The sequence below is a fragment of the Sceloporus undulatus genome, chromosome 4 (genome assembly GCF_019175285.1).
Source record: "Sceloporus undulatus isolate JIND9_A2432 ecotype Alabama chromosome 4, SceUnd_v1.1, whole genome shotgun sequence".
Lineage (NCBI taxonomy): Eukaryota > Metazoa > Chordata > Lepidosauria > Squamata > Phrynosomatidae > Sceloporus > Sceloporus undulatus.
In genome coordinates, this window is record NC_056525.1 from 6,553,377 (window position 1) to 6,559,376 (window position 6,000).

Consider the following 6,000-nt stretch of genomic DNA (forward strand, 5'->3'; position numbering starts at 1 on the left):
TGTGTGCATTGTATTGTTTGTATCTTTGTATTGTTTTAATTTGTTTTTATTTGTCCATCGCCTTAGGAGTAAAGAAGATGCAAAGTTGCAGACTAGTAACTATTTTAGTATCTTGTAGGCAATAATATCAGTCAACCAAAAGATACAAATTTACACATGCCAGAGTCTATTTTGGGAGATGAATGGAATGAGAACCTGATCGGATGTACTAAAAATCTTCTGACTGTCACAAGAGTCTTTGCAACTGATGCTGCCACAAACCAATCAAACTATGCACCTGGTTGAAAATAATAGCAACACCTGGCAATTCAGCCCATCCCTCAACAGATGGGCCACCTGGCAACCCGGGATTCGCACTAGGTTCCAGAGGTATCACACACACACACACAACCCAACAAGACTAAGCCTTCTGGGACTTGAACACAAAACAAAGACTGAACAAATCACTTCACGGCGAACAAAGCTTCCGCAGATCAAAAGCGCAATTTCAAAAGCGTAATTTCATCAGATGTGCAGAGGACCAACAAAAGAAACCTTGAGTAAGAGTAGGACAAAAACACATACATCACAAACAGGCCTTAGGAAGTTCTCTTTTTGGAGGGATGGACTCCAACTCCCAGCATCTGGCTGGAGGATTCTGAGAGTTGGAGTCCCCCCAGCAAAAGGCCATTCTTTTCAAAGTTGTGGTCACAAAGTTATTTGTCGGTTTATTTCCTTTATATGCCACTTTTCTCCCAGGGTGCGATCCAAGGCAGCTTCCAGAGACAACAAAACTGAAAACATTTTCAATCCAGTTTTGAAAAGCACTTAAAATCCCCACACTGGATCACTATAGCATCATTTTGCAAATCATGCAAAACAGATAAAGACAAGGAAATGATGACTAAATAAATAAAATCCAAGGGTGCATCTGTGTGCAACTACAGCCTGTGTGTGTGTGTGTGTGAGAGAGAGAGAGAGAGAGACCCTTGTTGTTTTTATGTGCATTCAAATGCCCTTTCAAACCCATGGGTGACCTTGGGCAAGTCACACTCTCTCAGCCTCAGAGGAAGGCAAGGGGCAAACCTCCTCTGAACAAATCTAGCCAAGAAAACCCTGAGAGGGTGGCAAAGGTCTATTACAACAACAACAACAACAACAACAACCTGCCCTCCCTCCAATTCCTGGAGCCAGGAAAGCAACAGAAGGACATACATCCCATTCATAAGAACAAAAGGGAAACCTAAAGAAAAGACTTTCACCCCAAAGCCAATCAGTTTATTCTTATATCTATGTCAAGCCTGATTGTTGTTCTTAGTCTCAAAGGTGCTACAAGATCTCCCTAGATACTGATTCTACAGACTAACACAGCTATATCTTTGAATTCTACTTTGTTGTTACTATCGTTGTGTGCCTTCAAGTCATTTCTGACTTATGAAAACCTGAAAGCATGGGGTTTTCTTGGTGAGATTTGTTCAGAGGGGGTTTGCCATGGCCATCCCACAGGGCTGAGAGAGTGTGACATACCCAGGGTCACACAGTGGGTTTTCCATGGCCAAGGCAGAATTTGAGCCCTGTTCTCCAGTGTCAACATTCAGATCACGCTGACCCTAACCCTGACCATTATCAAAGGGTTTCCTTGGCAAAGGGTCTCCCATTGCCTTCTTCTTAGGATGAGTGTGATCTGCCCAGGGTTCCCTGAGTGGGTTTCCAGGAATCAATGGGGATTTAATTCTCATTTGTTGTTGTTGTTGTTGTTGTTGTTGTGTGCCTTCCAGTCATTTCTGACTTCTGGAGACCAATCAGTTTATTCTTATATTTATGTCAAGTCTGATCCTTGTTGTTTGTCTCAAAGGTGCAACAAGATGTCTCTAGAATAGATACTGATTCTACAGACTAAAACTGCTATAGCTTTGATTTCTACCTTGTTGTTATCGTTGTGTGTCTTCAAATCATTTCTGACTTATGGAAACCCTAAAGCAAATCTATCCTGGGGTTTTCTTGGCAAGATTTGTTCAGAGCGGGTTTGCCATTGCCTTCCCGATGGGTTCCCATAGCCAAGCCAGGATTCGAACCCTGGTCCCCAGAGTTGCAATCCAACGCTTAAATCACTATGCTACACTGGCTCTCTCTTTTTGTTGCTACCTGCCAAGAATACACAACAGCCAGATGAATATATGCAACAACAACAACAAAAATTGGTAGGTGAAAGACATACCCACAACTGAGGAATGGCGAAGAAGACTATGTAAAAGGATGCAAGTGGATAAATTAACTCATCAGTGAAAGGAACCCGATAAAATTCACAGATCAATGATGTGAGCAGATATTGAACATTTTAAAGGAAACTGGGTGGAAACAGCAGTTAAAAGTGCGGAAGAGTAAGTGATGAAACGGTGCCTGTTTTTGTTGCTGTGTGCCTTCAAGTCATTCCTGACTCACAGTGACCCAAAGGGGGACCTATACCGGGGTTTTCTTGAGACGTTATCAGAGAAGGGAAACTGGAAGTATCATCCAATGGCAATCCGGAGGCAATCATGGGGTTTAACGTTATTGTGTGATAGACTACCACACGCAATTTCGGGCAATGGGAGGTCAGTCCGAACGCAATCCTGGGGCTTCATGTTATTGCGTGAGAGGTGATGACACGCAGTTTTGGGCAATGGCAAGCTATTTTCTGGCAATGGGAAGTCAGTACCAATTCAATTCAAATTCACATAAATTTGCTGAACTAGGGAATTCACGTAAATGCGTTCTGGCCCTGCTTTCTTTTCCTTTGAAATGAAGAGAAATTCCTCCCGTGTGATAAACTCCTTGGCCAGATTTGTTCCGAGGATATTTGCCATTCCCTCCCCCTGAGGCTGAGAGAGTGTGACTTGCTCAAGGTCACCCAGTAGGTTTCATGGCTGAGCTGGGATTCGAACCCTGGTCTCCAGACTCATAGTCCAACACACAAACTCCTCAGCTACATTGGCTCCCCTCGACAAGGCATTTAGGCTGACAGACTGTATCAAATACATGATAAAAACATTGTTAAAACCCCTCTCTGATGAAACTTGCCAAGAAAACCCCAGCATGGGCTCGGTTTAGGGTTGCCATAAGTCAGAAACACAACAACAACAACAACAGCCGGCTGCCTCTGAGGCTGAGAGAGTGTGGCTTGCCTGAATCTCCAGGGCTGGGCAGGGATTTGAACCCAGATCTCCCAACCTGGCAAGCTCTTCCCTCAAGATTTCCCCCCTAAAAACTCCAAACGCGTGTCTTAATGTCGTCTGAATGGAAAGACCCGCGTCAGCCACCCTCTCTCCATCCCAGACCCAACTTCTCCTTCCCACGTGCGCAGAAAAGAACAAACCCAGGCTGTGCAAAAGCCGGCCCCCTTTGACACGTGTCAGGGGCACTGCACGTGAGCATGCAGCCCCCATCCCCAGCAAGCCCCCCGCCGCCCTTTCCTTTCTTACCTCCCAAATCGCCTTCCGAAAGGGCTCCGTCGGCGAGGAAGCTGCGCGGCGCCTCTGAGTTCGAGTCCTGCGCTCAGCCCGAAGAAGGCAGGCTGCAGGAGGCGGAGGAGGGAGCCTTCCAAGCCCGGCGCCAGTTTCGTTTCCCGGCTCAGCGGCAGCGAGCGCGGCTCGGAAGTTGCATCAGGCCAGAGCCAGCCCCGAGGAGGAGCAGCACCCAGGAGCCGCCCCCGGCCTTCAGTGGGAGACCGCCCTCCAGCCGCCCAGCTCCAGGCAGAAGGAGGGCCAAGCAGGGCCACAGCAGCAGCAGCAGCATCCCAGAGCCAGCCCCTGGCCTTCGAGTGGCCAAGGGCAAGAAGAGCACCCAAAGCCCCCAAGCAGGGATCCAGAGAGAGCATCCCAAATCCACCAGGCACTGGTTCAGGGGGGAGTGTGTTGTTGGCAACCTGGCCGAGTGGAATAGCATGTCTTCTCCACAAAGCAGGGATGGGGGAGGCATATGGTTGGCCATGTTGCAAACCATCACTGCTTTGTGGATTTGGGATGCTCTTGTACTTTGCTCCATGGCCAACAAAGGGGCAGCTGTGGTGTTGACCATGTTGCAAAGTACAAGAGCATCCCAAATCTATGAAGCAGTGATCCAGGGGGAGCCATGCTGACCATGTTTTGTTGTTGTTGTTGTTGTCTGCCTCCAAGTCATTTTTTACTTATGACGACCTACAGAGAACCTATCATAGGGTTTTCTTGGCAAATTTCTTCAGAGGGGGGTTGCCATGGCCATATTCTGAGGCAGAGAGAGTGTGACTTGCCCAAAGTCACCCAGTGGGTTTCCATGGCTGAGCCAAGATTCGAACTCTGGTCTCCAGAGTCTTAGTCCAACTCTGAAACCACTACACCACACTGGCTCTTCCCATGTAGCTGGCCATGTAGCCAAGGACAATAGTGTCCCAATTCACAAAACAGTGAGCTTAGTAAAGGTATTTGCAATTTGGATCTGGGATGCTACTACCCCAATAGAAGTATAGTGTCTAGATCAAGAGAAGTAATGGTGCCATCTATTCTGGTCCAGTCAGGCCTCCCCTGGAAGACTGTGTCCAGTTCTGGGCAACACAATTCAAGTGGGATGTTGACAAATTGGAGTATATCCAAAGGAGAGCCACCAAAATGGTGGAGGGTCTGGAAACCTTGCCTTATAAAGAAAGACATAGGAATCTGGGTCTGTTTAGCCTGGAGAAGAGAAGGTTAAGAGGTGATATGCTAGCCCTGTTTAAATATTTGAAGGGATGTCATATTGAGGAGGGAGCAAGCTTGTTTCCTGCTGCCCCAGAGACTAGAACATGGAACAATGGATGCAAAGAGATTCCACCTCAACATTAGGAGGAACTTCCTGAGAGTAAGGGCTGTTCGACAGGGGAACACACTCCTTCCTCGGAGTGTAGTGGAGTCTCCTTCTTTGGAGGTCTTTAAACAGAGTCTGGATGGCCATCTGTCGGGGGTGCTTCAATTGTGAGTTCCTGCATAGCAGAATGGGGTTGGGCTGGATGGCCCCTGTGGTCTCTTCCCACTCTACGATTCTGTGAGACCTTGGATGAGATGTCTCCAGGACCTTCTATCCTCTACTGCTCTGCTCAGGCCTTGCAGATTCAGGCCCCTGGCCTCCCTGACTGAGTCTATCCATCTGGCATGAGGTCTTCCTCTCTTTCTGCTGCCTCCTACCTTTCCTAGCCTTATTGTCTTTTCTAACAATCCATGACTTCCCCCAATGGGGCCAAAGTACAATATCCTCGGATTTGTCATCTTGGCTTCCAGAGAGATTTCTGGCTTGATCTGTTCAAGGACCCATTGGTTTGTCTTTCTGGCTGTCCACAGTACCCTCAGCACTCCTCTCCAGTTTGTTGTTGTCGCTGTTAACTGCCCTCCAGTCACCCCAACTCCTGGTGATCTTGTGGAAGAGACATCTCCAAGACCCCCGTCCTCCATTGCTCTGCTCAGGTCCTGTACACTCAAACCCATGACCTCTTTAATAGAGTCTATCTATTTGGCCTTTGGTCTTCCTCTCTTTCTACTTCCTTCCATCTTTCCTAGCATTATTGTCTTTTCTAATTAGTCATCATGCCTTCTCATGATGTGTCCAAAGTATGACACCCTCAACTGGATCATCATGGCTTCCAGGAAGATTTCAGGCTTGGTCTGTTCAAGGACTCATTGGTTGGTCTTTTTCACTGTCCATGGTATCCGCAGCACTCTTTTCCAGCACCATATCTCAAATGAGTTGATTGTTTTTTCTCTCTCCACTTTCTTCACCATCCAGCTCTCACACCCAAACATTTTTCCTGTTTGGTTTATAACATCTTGCCTGATGAAGAAGCCCATGGATCTTGCAACAAGTATATTGTGCATTTCAGTTGGCCAATAAAGGTATCGCTGGTGGCTTTTTGTTTGGGTTCGTTAAAATGGCCAACACAGCTATCCCTGCATGTTTATCCATGCCTAATGGCAGGAAACATGGTGGCATGAACAATCCTGACTTTAGTGTTCAGTTGGATATCTTTACACTTTAGGA

The 6,000-nt window shown here is 47.1% G+C and overlaps 1 protein-coding gene across 4 annotated transcripts in view; it reads right to left on the reverse strand.

Moving 5' to 3' along the window:
- HELZ2 (helicase with zinc finger 2) overlaps positions 1-3,578 on the reverse strand; it is a 77,482-nt gene extending 73,904 nt beyond the window's left edge. For all 4 annotated transcript variants that reach the window (XM_042462382.1, XM_042462384.1, XM_042462385.1 and 1 more), the window contains exon 1: positions 3,441-3,578. The gene's annotated coding sequence lies outside the window, so the exon portion shown is untranslated. The remainder of the gene's footprint in view (positions 1-3,440) is intronic.
- Positions 3,579-6,000: the final 2,422 nt, after the last annotated feature.